Raw genomic sequence first — 17,034 nt, 5'->3', positions numbered from 1 at the left:
AGACACTACCACTTAAACAGGAATAACATATCCACAAGACACTCCGTGGATTTCTCGGTCACTGAAAATACGGAAACTCAGATATACAGGAAGCAGAGTCCATGTTCACTGAATAACAAACTGTACGATCTAAACGTGTTATCAAACCAACACAAAAGATCAGAGAGAACTTTGAGACAACCAAAGAAGAGTTCAATGACAATTTAAATGATTTTTGGCAAAGAACTGAACACTATATAGCAGCTCTCTTATGCTATAAAAATGATGCGCCAAAGTTAATCACAGCGTTGAATCGTTTAACTGAGGCCTATGTCCGCTATCAGCGACTGCAAAGTACACTACCTTTCTGAACTATTCTGATTTTGATGATGCTTCAGAAGAGTTGAGAGAAAGAATCTCCTCCAAGAGAAGGATGCCTTAGTACAAGACACTAAGGCCCCTTTCACACGGGCGAGGATGCGATGCGTGAGGTGAACGCATTGCACCCGCACTGAATACCGACCCATTCATTTCTATGGGGCTGTTCACATGAGCGGTTATTTTCACGCATCACTTGTGCGTTGCGTGAAAATCGCAGAATGCTCCTCTTTGTGCGTTTTTCACACAACGCAGGCCCCATAGAAGTGAATGGGGTTGCGTGAAAATCGCAAGCATCCGCAAGCAAGTGCGGATGCGGTGCGATTTTCACGCACGGTTGCTAGGAGACGATCGGGATGGAGACCCGATCATTATTATTTCCCCTTATAACATGGTTATAAGGGTAAATAATAGCATTCTGAATACAGAATGCATAGTACAATAGGGCTGGAGGGGTTAAAATAAATAATAATTTAACTCGCCTTAATCCACTTGTTCACGCAGCTGGCATCTCTTCTGTCTCCTTCTTTGCTGATTGTAGGAACAGGACCTGTGGTGACGTCACTCTGGTCATCACATGATCTTTTACCATGGTGATGGATCATGTGATGGACCATGTGACAACCGGAGTGACGTCACCACAGGTCCTGTTCCTACAATCAGCAAAGAAGGAGATGCCGGCTGCGCGAGCAAGTGGACTAAGGTGAGTTAAATTTATTTATTTATTTTTTTAACCCCTCCAGCGCTATTTGACTATGCAGTCTGTATTCAGAATGTATTATTTTCCCTTATAACTATGTTATAAGGGAAAATAATACAATATACAGAACACTGATCCCAAGCTGGTTTGGGTACTAAACATGCGCGTTTTTTCTCACGCGAGTGCAAAACGCATTACAATGTTTTGCACTCGCGCGGAAAAATCGCGCGTGTTCCCGCAACGCACCCGCACATTTTCCCGCAACGCCCGTGTGAAAGAGGCCTAAGAGTAAGGCAGAACTCCGCATTGCACACTTGCAGGAGGTGAGATCCCATCGATCAACTTCAACAAAATATACGCTTTCATCTTCCAAAACCTCTCGTTCCGGAAGTTCAGTGTTACATGACAAGCTTATAGAGATCCGGGCAGAATCAGAGGAAGCTAGTGTAAGAAGTTCCTCTGCTAAGAAGGAGGCTGAGATCGCAAAGAAGAATGCAGAGGCAGAAGCCCAACTAAAAGTTCTCCAAACAGAAAGGTAAGAAGCAGCTACCTTAGATAAACTGAAGGTCTTCGAGCAAGCATTAGAGCAAGGTACCGACCTAGAGTGTTTCATCCCAGGAGAAGTGGAAGACTCAGCTGACCGCACTGCCAGATATGTGTTAAGGCAATCATCGCCTGCTCCTCCTGCTAAATTGCATGTACCAACGCCACTTCTAAGTCACCAACTGTGTGAACCTACAGAACACCTGATATCGTCATCCACCAATAACAAGGTAATGTCTAGCGTCGAGCCAGCTGATCCCCCAGAGTAGGGCTGAAACGATTACTTAAATTAATCGATTAACTCGACACAAAATAATCCTCGAATCGATGATTCGTTTGTGGCATGTGACCACAGAGTGTGAGTGAAGAGCTTGCTATTACTCACGCTCCGTGGTCACCCGCCTGCCTTCACAACGCTGCTTTGGATCCTGACGTACACACACAGGACATTTTAGTTCACTGGCGCTGCGGGTGGGCACTGATGGCTAGGAGGGTGAGTGGGGGAACTGATGGCATTAGTGGAGGAGCTGATGGCAGTGGGAGGTGGAGCAATTGATGACATGGGGAGCTGGTGGCATTGGAGGGGAGCTGATGGGACTGGGGGAGTGGAGCTGATGGGACTGGGTGGGGGAGAGCTAAAGGCATCAGTGACCAAGCTCAGAAGAAGAATGGCGGGGAGCCACCAGCTCAAGAGCTAGCTACAACGACTGTCTCCTCCTCCTGTATGGAAATATGTGGCAAGGAGACTGGTTCCAAGTGCTGTGCAAAAGTGTGTTTGGTCAATGTCTACCCAGAAGGGCAATCTGAAAAGGCCACCAGAATGTACGCCATTATACAAACCGGATTCCAAAAAAGTTGGGACACTAAACAAATTGTTAATAAAAAATGAATGCAATGATGTGGAGATGGCAAATGTCAATATTTTATTTGTAATAGAACGTAGATGACAGATCAAACGTTTAATCCGAGTAAATGTATCATTTTAAAGGAAAAATACGTTGATTCCAATTTTCACGGTGGCAACAAATCCCCAAAAAGTTGGGACAAGTAGCAATAAGAGGCTGGAAAAAGTAAATTTGAGCATAAGGAAGAGCTGGAAGACCAATTAACACTAATTAGGTCAATTGGCAACATGATTGGGTATAAAAAGAGCTTCTCAGAGTGGCAGTGTCTCTCAGAAGGATCACCAATTCCCACAATGTTGCGCAGAAAGATAGTGGAGCAATATCAGAAAGGTGTTACCCAGCGAAAAATTGCAAAGACTTTGCATCTATCATCATCAACTGTGCATAACATCATCCAAAGATTCAGAGAATCTGGAACAATCTCTGTGCGTAAGGGTCAAAGCCGTAAAACCATACTGGATGCCCGTGATCTCTGGGCCCTTAAACGACACTGCACCACAAACAGGAATGCTACTGTAAAGGAAATCACAGAATGGGCTCAGGAATACTTCCAGAAACCATTGTCAGTGAACACAATCCACCGTGCCATCCGCCGTTGCCAGCTGAAACTCTACAGTGCAAAGAAGAAGCCATTTCTAAGCAAGATCCACAAGCTCAGGCGTTTTCACTGGGCCAGGGATCATTTAAAATGGAGTGTAGCAAAATGGAAGACTGTTCTGTGGTCAGACGAGTCACGATTCGAAGTTCTTTTTGGAAATCTGGGACGCCATGTCATCCAGACCAAAGAGGACAAGGACAACCCAAGTTCAGAAGCCTGCATCTCTGATGGTATGGGGTTGCATGAGTGCGTGTGGCATGGGCAGCTTGCATGTCTGGAAAGGCACCATCAATGCAGAAAAATATATTCGGGTTCTAGAACAACATATGCTCCCATCCAGACGTCATCTCTTTCAGGGAAGACCCTGCATTTTTCAACAAGATAATGCCAGACCACATTCTGCATCAATCACAACATCATGGCTGCGTAGGAGAAGGATCCGGGTACTGAAATGGCCAGTCTGAAGTCCAGATCTTTCACCTATAGAGAACATTTGGCGCATCATAAAGAGGAAGGTGCAACAAAGAAGGCCCAAGACGATTGAACAGTTAGAGGCCTGTATTAGACAAGAATGGGAGAGCATTCCTATTTCTAAACTTGAGAAACTGGTCTCCTCGGTCCCCAGACGTCTGTTGAGTGTTGTAAGAAGAAGGGGAGATGCCACACAGTGGTGAAAATGGCCTTGTCCCAACTTTTTTGGGATTTGTTGACACCATGAAATTCTGATTCAACATATTTTTCCTTTAAAATGGTACATTTTCTCAGTTTAAACTTTTGTTCCGTGATTTATGTTCTATTCTGAATAAAATATTAGAAGTTGGCACCTCCACATCATTGCATTCAGTTTTTATTCACGATTTGTATAGTGTCCAACTTTTTTGGAATCCGGTTTGTAGTTGAACAAAGCAATAGGTCTATGGCGAAACCTAAATTCTTTGAGATTTTCGGCATAATGAGAAAAGCAACGCCATATATCATCACAACTTGTTCTGGTCGTGTAGAGACTTATGGCAGAAGAGCCACTGGATACCTTATCTCCTCCATTAAAGGGAATGTTCACATACTCTTGCCAACGTTAATTGAATGTGAGCAGATACCCGATGAAAGAGATGCAATTCCTACTCCAGAAACTGCATACCATCATTCCCACTTGAAACATCTAGCTAGTGAGATTCCTCCTATGGACATGAATGCTGATGTCCTACTCTTGCTCGGGAGAGACATTCTGAAAGTCCACAAGGTGTGGCAACAATGCAACGGTCCTGACAAAGCCCCATATACACAGAGACTCGACTTAGGTTGGGTGATTGTGGGCGATGTATGTATAAATAAGAGCCACAAATCATCTCAAGTGAACTTCTTCAAAACTTTTGTGCTCAAAAATGGTCGCAAGGAAAAGCTTTCTAACCTCCTTAAGGCACCAGACACCATTCCTACCCTTTATGATAACTTAGGAAGATCAGTGTTTTGTACAACACCAGAGGACAACAGATTAGCCTTGTCCAAATATTTTATTAAAATGGATTCTTCAAAGATGCATCTAACCACTGGGTTGCACCTTTACCTTTCCGTGCTGTAAGAGCCTGACAACTGGGAACAGGCACTATCCAGATTTATCTCCTTGCAACGTACGTTAAAAAACAAGCCTGAAATGAAAAATCATTTTGTGGCCTTCATTGAAAAGATGTTTCACAATGACCATGCTTTCACGGTGGGGAGTGGGGGAAAACCTCCCACCATACAATGTGTAGCAGACGGAAAAGCAACTAGGCCAGAGGCTGGGGTAAGGGAGCAGGTCACCTTTCCTAACCCTCGCCCTAACTCCTACTAATATGAGCGGACCTGGATGGTAGGACGGCTCATACCCAGGACCCTAGGAACCTGAGTTGCCCTGATAATTCCTGAAAAAATAGGGTAAGGGCTGAGACTACCTGTTCTCTAATACACAGAAGCCCAGGAGGCTCAACCAGCCTAGAAGACAGGAAAAAGAGACAGCATACAGCTACTGGATCGGCAGATAAGCACACAGATTAACACACTTACCTGCCAGAGCCACAAATGGAACCCAGGACACAGTACAAAAAACCACACCCAGGTATCCAGTACACCAGTTACTGCCTGGACCCCCATGCAAAGAGGATGCATGGCGGCCCCCAGGCAGAGCTGCATACAGGTAACCCTGTAACCCCCTTCCGGGGGACACACTGATAGACAAGACAATGTCTAGCAAACATGCTGGACAACAAACACCACCAAACATGTAACAACAACCAGACATAACACCTACCCATACAAACGACACCACACATAAAGTAGGGTAGCGAAGGGAAAACATAGGAGAGCCATTGCTGAGACCTTGATGTTCCACAAGGTGGCCCTCAAGCACTGGGCAGATGGAATAAGCCGGACATGAGCAAGGCTCCAGCACCAACAGAGGCTGGAGGATGACTAACTCCAGCCTGCAAGCCACAGGTTAAATAAACCTAGTGGCCGCACCCAGCCAGGGAGTTAACCCCTCAGAACAAGATAGGGAAGGAACTAAGATATAAGGAGCAGTGCACACACCAGCAGAGTAACCAACATGTTGCCCCTGGCAACCACATGCACAGCTAACGTGTCATGGCACATAGCAACAAGCATGACACATGCAAGAGCATGAAGAATGCTGGTACCTTCCCTCCTTTGGAGTATATCAACCACGGAAACCAAACCAGATAAGAGTGGTATTCGACTCAAGTGCCAAACATAATGGCGTATCTCTGAACGACGTCCTTCTCTCAGGTCCAATAATCTGGTAGGAGTACTTCAGAGATTCAGAAAGGAGACAGTTGCCATTACTGCAGACATTGAACAAATGTTCCACTGTTTTATCATGCGGCAAGACCACAGAAATGATCTCAGGTTTCTTTGGCACAGAGACAATGACACCAGCAAGGAAATGGTTGAATACCGCATGAAGGTGCACGTGTTCGGTAACAGTCCTTCACCTGCTGTTGCTACATATGGCCTATGTAGGGCTGCCTCTGATGGTGACGAGTCAGAGTTTGGGACAGATGCCCGAAACTTCGTTGAAAGAGACTTCTACGTGGACGACGCACTCAAATCCTTGCCCACAGCGGAGGAAGCCATAGATCCGCTTAAAAGGACACAAGGTCCGGAGTTTTTGCTGAACCAGAGTAAAGAAACTCCTACTCAAGACGTCTTCAGTCTCCAAGATCCTGAGATTCGCCCTGAAGTTAGTACCCTTGTCACCAAGTCTTGCTTTGAACGCTTCTCCAGATGGTCAAGGCTCGGTCACACCCTTGCAAGGTTAGTCCACATTCTACATTGCTTTTGCGCTGACAAACATAACACTGAATGTTGCAGTTGGCACGTGTGCCATAAACCTCTCACTGCAGAAGACATTGTCCTAAGTGAGTTGCTTGTGATATGTAACGTACAGCAGAGTGCCTTTCACATGGAACTGAAATGTATACATGACATGCAAGATATCCCAAAAAGCAGCCCCGTTGTCAACTTGAAACCAGTAATTGACGACCACGGCATGCTGAGGGTTGGTGGTCGCCTAAGCAAGGCTAAGTTAGAGATTTCAGAAAGGAATCCCCTCATGGTTGCTGCCAATTACCATGTTACTACACTGCTGATACGGCAATATCATGAAAGAATCAAGCACCAAGGCAGACGTTTCACTGAGGGTGCTTTAAGAGCCGCAGGTCTTTGGATAGTGGTAGCAAAAAGACAGGTTGTCCATATAATTCACCATTGCATTAAATATCTCAAGGCAAGGGGAAAACTGCAACATCAACAAATGTCTCATTTGCCAGTTGATAGGACAAGCACCGAACCACCATTTACTTATGTTGGTCTGGATGTCTTCGGGCCTTGGACAGTCACTGCACGAAGGACCAAAGGTGGTCATGTTTACCGCAAACGATGGGCAGTGTTGTTTACATGCTTAAGTGTACGTGCTATACACATTGAAGTAATAGAATCCATGAACGCTTCTAGTTTCTTCAATGCTTTAAGACGATTTCTAGCCATCAGAGGACCAGTAAAGCAAATGAGATCTGACTGTGGAAACAACTTCATAGGTGCGTGCAGAGAATTGCAAATCGACTCTTAGCCAATTCAAGACTACTTGGCCAACATTGGTTGTACATGGATCTTTAACCCCCCCTCATGCCTCTTATATGGGTGGTTCATGGGAAAGGACGATAGGCATCACCCGCAAAATATTGGACTGTATGCTAATGGACTTTGACCACCTTCCTAGCTGAGGTATCTGCTATCGTCAACGCAAGACCTCTTGTACCTGTATCTATGGACCCAGAATCCCCTGACATTCTTACTCCAGCAACTCTTCTAACTCAGAAGTTTGGATCTGTTCCTAATCCACCTGTATTATGTACCGTATTTCTCGCCCTATAAGACGCACCAGCCCATAAGAAGCATCTAGGTTTTAGAGGAGAACAATAGGAAAAAAGTATTTTTCGTTAGACCTCAGATCAGACCAGCAATCAGACACCCAATGTTAATCAGACCTCATCTGACAGCCCCAGTCAGAACCGCAATGTTAATAAGGCCCTCAATCAGACCCACAATGTTAATAAGACCCCAGTAAGACCTCAGATCAGCCTCCCCATGCCTCAGATCAGCCCCTTTATGAGCCCCTATGGCATCTATGAGCCCCAGCGCCATTTATGAGCCCCCATGCCATCTATAAGCCCCAGTGCCATTTATTAGCCCCCATGTCACTTATAAGGCTCCATTATGAGCCCCCATGCCACAGATAATTTTTTTAAAAAAAAACACCTCTCCTGCTCCTCTGGACGCCGCCGCTCCTCGCCGCGGGCAATCTTCTTCCTCCTGCTGTTGGCTGTGCTGTGAACTGGCGCGCACAGCGTGAGGTCACAGAGCGCCCTCACGTTGTGCACAGCCGACAGCCGAGGACCAGGAAGCGGAGAGTACAGAGCGTTCAACGCTTCCTGGTCCTCCCGGAAGCGCTCATTAATATTCATCTCATAAGATGCAGGGACACTGCGTCTTATGGGGCGAAAAATACGGTAAGTCCCATAGCCTTTGCTCTCTGTCTACTCATCTCTTTCAGTGACATCATATCCTGTTTGTTCCGCTCCTGTGTGTTTCTTTCCTGCAGCAGACTCAGAGCTGGTGAGAGCATTCGTTTTGACCTCTATATGTCTTTGCTCAAGGTAAACTCAATAAATTACCAAAGCATCTCCATTGTATCCTCCTCACTGGATCTTCACATACAACTGGTACCACGACCTAGGGATATTAGTGAGTTCAGCTGTCTACCATTGCTTGTACAGAGATTACCACTCACAACCAGTCAGAGACTTCTCTAACGTACATCTGTGGCAGAATAGAGATCTTAAAATGCAGAGGAATTGAAACACAAAAAGGGGGACTGTATCAAGCCCTGCACTCCAGCATCTGGCATGAGAAAGTAAAAAAAATAAAAAATATTGGGTTTTGTGAGTTTTTGCATTTTTCACACCACTTTAGTGGACGCGGCTAGGTTTGTCAATTAGTTTCACTCTAGATTTAGCACTGCAACATTTTTTTAAAAATTGCAAAAAAAGTCATTAACTCATTCTTTGGGGGGTGCAGTTGAAAAATCAGAGCGGCATTTCTGGACAAAAGCGTGAAATTTAAAAATGCACCAAATTTAACAACCAACCTGGAAAAAAAGGCAAAAAGTTGATTTTTTTTTTCCGCAAGTGACCCAAAAATTTCGCAAAAACCCTAGCCTGGCAATCAGAAGTGTGCTGGGGTAAGAAGCACCACATTTATACTATAAGCCAGTCTATGTTGTAAATTAGTGGGGAAATTTTTGCATAAAACTTGCACACCAGAAAACAAATGTGCAAGTACAGACGTAGCAGAGCAGATATGACCGGCATGAGTTCTGCATGTACAGATGTAGCAGAGTGGATACGACCAGCATGAGTTCTACATGTACAGATGTAGCAGAGAACATATGACTAGCATGAGTTCTACATGTACAGATGTAGCAGAGCAAATATGAGCGGCATGAGATCTGCATGTACAGATGTAGCAGAGCAGATATGACCAGCATGAGTTCTGCATGTACAGATGTAGCAGAGCATATATGACCAGCATCAGATCTGCATGTACAGATGCAGCAGAGCGGATATAACCAGCATGAGTTCTGCATGTACAGATGTAGCAGAGCTGATATATGACCAGCATGAGTTCTGCTTGGACACATGTAGCAGAGTGGATATGACCAGCATGAGTTCTGCATGTACAGATGTAGCAGAGCGTATATGACCAGCATCAGATCTGCATGTACAGATGCAGCAGAGCGGATATAACCAGCATGAGTTCTGCATGTACAGATGTAGCAGAGCTGATATATGACCAGCATGAGTTCTGCTTGGACACATGTAGCAGAGTGGATATGACCAGCATCAGATCTGCTTGTACAGATGCAGCAGAGCGGATATAATCAGCATGAGTTCTGCATGTACAGATGTAGCAGAGCTGATATATGACCAGCATGAGTTCTGCTTGGACACATGTAGCAGAGTGGATATGACCAGCCTGAGTTCTGCTTGGATAGATGTAGCAGTGCTTAATTGACCAGCATGAGTACTGCTTGGACAGATGTAGCAGAGCTGAAATGACTTGCCTAAGTTCTGCATGTAGAGATGTAGCAGAGTGGACATGACCAGCTTGACTTCTGCAAATTACGAATTCAGCTTTGCTATGTCTGTACATGCACATGAGTTTTTTTATTTCTTTTTAAATCTGTGTCTGTCCCTGGTGTAATCACCAGCAATTCCATGTAGAATATCAGTCTCAACTCTGCTACATCTGTATTTAGAACACTGGGATCTTTATCAGTTCCATACAGTCCTATGCAAATGTGATATTGCCATGAGTTGTGCCGAATAACAAAATCACCTCTGCTACATCTGTTTGCACACAGTGTTGTTATAGTGCCTGGCCTTTGCACTGGTTGATCCTCACCGCCGCATGGTTGTGTTAAATCTGAACCATCTTCACCAGTCACACCCGTGTTTCCAGTTCGCCGAGCCGCTTCTCTGTGTTCAGAGATGCGTCATGTTAGAAATATCTGCATGTGGTGCTTTTCATCCCTGACTACATAAATAATATTCAGCGATTGCACCATGCGACTGTCCCCCGACAACTGCTTAAAGGGACGTTCCACTTTGAGGGTTCTGTTAGTGACAGGCCATTGCAGGGATCTATGGTAAAAAAAAATGGGTATGACGGGCACCCAGTGTGGCTCCCTGGTGGAGGACAGGCAATCACTCATATTACAATTCCCTAATATAGTATTGGTATTACAAACTAGGGTGGTAAGGGGGTCGACCGTAATATCCATGGTGCTCTAGGGTAGTGGTGGGTTAATATCTAATATCCCTGGAGGTCTAGGGGGTAACACCTAATATTCCTGGTGGTGGAGAATAATGAAGGGTTTAAAATTCTGTACTGATATAATATATAAGTCCTGAAGTTCTAATATAGAGCTTCAAGTCCCCAAATCCCTGACCACTAGGGGGAGTCTACAACTCTCCCTAATGTCAGTACTAACTGAATAAATCCATATGTTAGGAGCTCCCCCTGGTGGTGGCTTCAAGCAGAGAGAATATTTTCATATGGCAGATATGGGTGGCTGCTCCGGGTGGGTGTTTTGGAAACAAGAAAACCCACCCTTTTTATGTCACCCTGTATTTTTAACCTATAGACAGTAGAAGAGGGAGCAGATAAAATGAGTTCATTGACTACACACAGTGCTCCCATAGCATCCTCACAGTGTCCCCTAACAGCGCCCCCATAACAGCCTCACAGTGCCCAGGAGGCCACAGTTAGGGATGCAGGGTACTGTAGAGGTCACAGTTAAGGGGGCAGGCTGCTGTGGAGTAGTGATGAGCTGTAGGGGCTATATTTGAATTCGCGATATTTCACAAATATTTCTAGAATTCGGGATTATTTTATTGAATGCAAAAAATCGGCAATGTAAAAATTGCGTAATGCGAATTCGTAACGCGAAACACAGGCGTGGGTCACTTTGGCTAAATTTTTCGAGCTGCTAGAAGTTTCATGAGTTTCTCCTGAGACTGGAGAAAATGGTTGGCACGGCAGAACATTACAATAGCTTTATATGCCGATAGAGTCAAGTGCTCCAATATATTCGCGATTGCGCTAATCGGCAGTGATTAGAATATTTTTTCGTACTACATGAAACTTCACATTTTAGCCGGTCTGACTACAGGTTACTGATTGGTGCACTAAATATTGTTGTGATTGCTTTCTTCTCATTGGCCCACAAGCAAGAAGCAGAGAGGAATCGTGTGATCAGATGGAAAAAAATGCTGAATATTCGATATAACGAACACATAGCACTATATTAAAAATATTTGCAAATTCTCGAAGTGGCGATATTCGTGATAAAAATTCGCTATTCGAATATTCGTGCTCAACACTACTGTGGAGGTCACAGTTAAGGAGGCGGGGTGCTGTGGAGGTCACAGTTTAGAAGGCGGGGTGCTGTGGAGGTCACAGTTTAGAAGGCAGGGTGCTGTGGAGGTCACAGTTTAGAAGGCAGGCTGCTGTGGAGGTCACAGTTTAGAAGGCAGGCTGCTGTGGAGGTCACAGTTTAGAAGGCAGGGTGCTGTGGAGGTCACAGTTTAGAAGGCAGGGTGCTGTGGAGGTCACAGTTTAGAAGGCAGGGTGATGTGGAGGTCACAGTTTAGAAGGCAGGGTGCTGTGGAGGTCACAGTTTAGAAGGCAGGGTGCTGTGGAGGTCACAGTTTAGAAGGCAGGGTGCTGTGGAGGTCACAGTTTAGAAGGCAGGGTGCTGTGAAGGTCACAGTTTAGAAGGCAGGGTGCTGTGGAGGTCACAGTTTAGGGGGCGGAGAGTTATGGAGGTCACAGTTTAGAAGGCAGGGTGCTGTGGAGGTCACAGTTTAGAAGGCAGGGTGCTGTGGAGGTCACAGTTTAGAAGGCAGGGTGCTGTGGAGGTCACAGTTTAGAAGGCAGGGTGCTGTGGAGGTCACAGTTTAGAAGGCAGGGTGCTGTGGAGGTCACAGTTTAGAAGGCAGGGTGCTGTGGAGGTCACAGTTTAGAAGGCAGGGTGCTGTGGAGGTCACAGTTTAGAAGGCAGGGTGCTGTGGAGATCACAGTTTAGAAGGCAGGGTGCTGTGGAGGTCACAGTTTAGAAGGCAGGGTGCTGTGGAGGTCACAGTTTAGAAGGCAGGGTGCTGTGAAGGTCACAGTTTAGAAGGCAGGGTGCTGGGGAGGTCACAGTTTAGGGGCGGAGAGCTGTGGAGGTCACAGTTTAGGGGGCGGAGAGCTGTGGAGGTCACAGTTTAGGGGGCAGGGTGCTGTGGAGGTCACAGTTTAGGGGGCAGGGTGCTGTGGAGGTCACAGTTTAGGGGGCAGGGTGCTGTGGAGGTCACAGTTTAGAAGGCAGGGTGCTGTGGAGGTCACAGTTTAGGGGCGAGGAGCTGTGGAGCGATTTGCCCATTACTTTTTCTAGTAAATCTATAGAATATATGAGTTTCACCTTTTGAATTGAATTACAGAAACAAATTAACTCTTTGATGATATTTTAATTTATTGAGATGCACCTGTATGAGATAAAGTAGTGATCATAGGCGAGGGGGAAAGACTGACTTTTTTGGGTCTCATCGAGTAAAGGTGATCATATTTACATTGGTAGAACGACCCTCTAGTGTGTGTGGGGGTCCCTTGACCCTCTCCCAATGCCGAATGCTGTCGAATAGAAGGTGTCTGTCAGCAGCTTACTCCCCTTTCCCTATTATGAAGACATGCATGCCTAGCTGAGGATGCATGTCTATAGAATGGAAAAAGCTGTTAACAAGGAGCAATAGATCATGTTCAACTGCAGCAGACTCTCCTGAGAAATGGTTTTCAGATCTTGGAAGAATTTACATTACGTCTTTACATGAAAATTCCAGTTAATCATGCAGTCCTGGAAATATCCGTCAGTGTGTATGGTAGCCAATAATGGAATTATGCAGACGACAGGAGGCACTGTGAACCCAAGCCCGGGAAGTGCCATTAGAGGCTGGCAGGGAGGGTGCCTGAGTCTGCAGACCTTGCGTGCAGTGAGGTATATGGGTGCTGCAGACAGATGGCTCTCCGCACCATCTCTGGGGACATAAAACCGCACGTCATTAGCCGTAATGTCCCACATGAGCACGCCCCCGCTGCCTGCATTGTCACACAGCGAGGATCTTGGATACAAATAGGTCCGGTGACTTCAGAGGCATCCCAGACACAGAAGGCTTGTGATGGAAAATGAGGAGCAGATGCAGATAAGGACCACAGGGATGTTGTGCACAGTGACCTTGTTTTCTTTCTTTCACCGTCATCATCTCTATGGAACAAGGTGAACGAACAGAGATGCAGGCAAACAGAGAATACAATACCTGGGTGCCCACCATACTGTCATGTCAATGAGGAGGGGGACTCAGACTCAACAGATGGGGTAGAGACTCTCACCAGACTACGAGGATGGAGTAGAGACTCTCATCAGACACCAAGGTCAGAGCAGAGACTCTCACCAGACACCAAGGTCAGAGCAGAGACTCTCACCAGACACCAAGGTCAGAGCAGAGACTCTCACCAGACACCAAGGTCAGAGCAGAGACTCTCACCAGACACCAAGGTCAGAGCAGAGACTCTCACCAGACACCAAGGTCAGAGCAGAGACTCTCATCAGACACCAAGGTCAGAGTAGAGACTCTCATCAGACACCAAGGTCAGAGCAGAGACTCTCACCAGACACCAAGGTCAGAGCAGAGACTCTCATCAGACACCAAGGTCAGAGCAGAGACTCTCATCAGACACCAAGGTCAGAGCAGAGACTCTCACCAGACACCAAGGTCAGAGCAGAGACTCTCACCAGACACCAAGGTCAGAGCAGAGACTCTCACCAGACACCAAGGTCAGAGCAGAGACTCTCACCAGACACCAAGGTCAGAGCAGAGACTCTCACCAGACACCAAGGTCAGAGCAGAGACTCTCACCAGACACCAAGGTCAGAGCAGAGACTCTCATCAGACACCAAGGTCAGAGCAGAGACTCTCATCAGACACCAAGGACAGTGCAGTGCTCTCATCAGATCCTGAAGCAGAGTAGAGACTCTTGTCAGACCCCAAAGCAAAGCAGAGACTCTTATCAAATTTCAAAGAAGAGACTCTTATCAGACTCCAAAGGTGGAGGAGATACTCTCATCAGACACTGAAGCACAGTAGAGACTCTCATCAGACCCCAAAGACTGAGTAGAGACTCTCATCAGACCCCAAAGACTGAGTAGAGAATCCCATCAGACTCCAAAGCAGAGCAGACATGCTCTTCAGACTCTAAAGCATAGTTGAGACTCTCATCTGACCCCAAAGCAGAGTAGACATACTCAGACCCCCAAGGCAGAGTAGACACGCTCTTCAGACCCAAAGTGAAGAAGAGACTTATCAGACTCCGAAGGTGGAGAAGAGACTGTCATCAGACCCTGAAGCACAATAGAGACTCTCATCAGACACCAAAGATGGAATTAGAGACTCTCATCAGATCCCAAAGTAGACCCAGTAGACACTCTCATCAGACTCCAGAGCAGAGTAGATGCTCTCATCAGACCCAAAGGAAGAATATAGACTCCTATCAGACTCCAAAAATAAAGGAGAGACTCTCATCAGACCCTGAAGTGTAGTTGAGGCTCTTATCAGACCCCAAAGCAGAGTAGAGACTCTCATCATACCCCAGAGTAGACATTCTCATCAGACCCCAAGGCAGCGTAGAGTCTCTCTTCAGAGCAAAAATTGTCGTCAGTACCCAAAGACAGAGTAGAGACACTCATCAGACCCCAAAGCAGAGTACAGACTCTCATCAGACCCCAAAGCAGATTAGAGATGAAGAAAAAATTTCTCATACCCCGAAGCAGAGTGGAGACTCATTAGACCCATACGCAGAGTAAAGACTCTCTTCGGACCCCAAAGCAGAATAGAGACTCTCTTCAGACCTCAAAGAAAAGCAGAGACTCTCATCGGACCCCAAAGACAGAGTAGAGACTCTCATCTGTGCCAGGGCAAGGAATTGATAATGTTATCAGAAACAGAATAAGGTGTGAGCACTCTCATTAGAACAAGGAACTGGAACTGTAATTAGGGATAACTCTCATTAGAGGCAGAATAAGTAGTGGGGACATTGATTAGAGCCAGTACAAGAATTGGGACTCTCATCAGAGCAAGAAGGAATACAGACCCTTATTTGACCCAGAAGAAAATAAGGAATGGAGGTTGTAATCTGTAATTCAATTGTTTTTTACTGTACTGATGAAGGGGGCAATTCACCCCTGAAACGCATAGACAAATAAAGCCATTTTAAACTATACGCTTCATCTATATGGTATCCCTGGCAGCGCCCGCAGAAAAGGTTCATGTGTTTTTATCCGGTACAAATCTGTAATTCTCACCACAGGCAGAATACAGGGAAAGAAAGCTCTGTAAGAGTCAAAAGAAGGAATAGAAACTCCTATCAATGACTCTCATTACCACCAGAACAAAGGACAGGGACTCTCATCACATACACATAAAGGACAGGGAACTCTCATCAGGGACTTTCACTAGAGCCAGAAACTATAATAGCCACAACTAGGATGGGGAACTCTTATCAGAGCAAAGAATTGAGGCTCTAATTATAGTCAGAAACCGGGCAGGGACTCTCATCAGAACCAGAACGATAACTGGAAATGCCATCAATGCCAGAATAGTGGCCGATACACAGGGCAATGATAGGGAGCAAACATTCATTCCCAGTGATTGCCCACTCATTTAGCTGCATTTACATGCAGCACTCATCCACTCTGTATGGAAATGAAGGATCATTACTACGATCATTCATCCACATACAGATTCATCATTTGTTTACAGATGTGGATGAGCTGCCATATTTGGCACATAAACAATGATCGGATCACCCAACAAATGTTTTCTCATGATCTGCAGCACATTTACATGGGACAAAAATTGTGAATAAGTGTTCGTATGATAATTGGCCAGGTAATCTGCCAATTGTGTAAATGGGCCCTTCGGGCTATCTTCAAAGACCAATTGAGGAACTCTCATCAAGGTAAATACAATCAATGGAAACTCCCATTATTCAATGACATGTGATTCTGTACTGCAAGAACCAGAACAATAACTCTAGCTCTTGAGGAACCAAAGAACTGACATACAGACACTTGGATATCTAGAACAATGAGCCACTCTTTATAATAATAGCATAATAATAATGCTTGGTGACCCAGAGCAATTTGACCCTGACCTAGAATTATATAATTTAGCAACTTGGGATAACAGTCTTGAACTTAGAAGGATATTTGGGGTCCAGAACAATATAATGCTGACATTTGAGGATCTAGAACATTACAACACTGGCATTTGGGACTTGAGGACATAGAACAATAGCACACTGGCACTTCAGGATCTAGAACAACAGAACAATGGCATTTGAGGAAGTAGAACAACAGAACACTGGCACTTAAGGATCTAGAACAACAGAACAATGGCATTTTAGGAAGTAGAACAACAGAACACTGGTACTTGAAGGCATAGAACAATAGCACATGAGGATGTAGACCAGGCATTCTCAACCTGCGGCCCTCCAGCTGTTGCAAAACTACAACTTCCATAATTCCCCGATACCCTACAACTATCATCCTACAGAAGGACATCGTGGGAGTTGTAGTTTTACAACAGCTGGAAGGGCGCAGGTTGAGCATCCCTGATTGTAGACGAATAGAATTCTTGCAGTTGAGGATCTAGAACAATAGCACACAGGCACGTGAGGTTATAGAACATAGAAAACTGGCATTTGAGGATTTAGAACAATAA

At 45.5% G+C, this 17,034-nt stretch overlaps 1 protein-coding gene across 1 annotated transcript in view; it reads left to right on the top strand.

Moving 5' to 3' along the window:
• The first annotated feature begins 6,273 nt into the window (after positions 1-6,273).
• Positions 6,274-17,034, top strand: part of LTB (lymphotoxin beta) — a 45,024-nt gene continuing 34,263 nt past the window's right edge. Inside the window, exon 1 of the mRNA XM_040405970.1 lies at positions 6,274-6,412. The gene's annotated coding sequence lies outside the window, so the exon portion shown is untranslated. The remainder of the gene's footprint in view (positions 6,413-17,034) is intronic.

This window comes from Bufo bufo, chromosome 8, assembly GCF_905171765.1.
Source record: "Bufo bufo chromosome 8, aBufBuf1.1, whole genome shotgun sequence".
NCBI lineage: Eukaryota > Metazoa > Chordata > Amphibia > Anura > Bufonidae > Bufo > Bufo bufo.
This window is presented reverse-complemented; position numbering and strand designations above follow the sequence as displayed.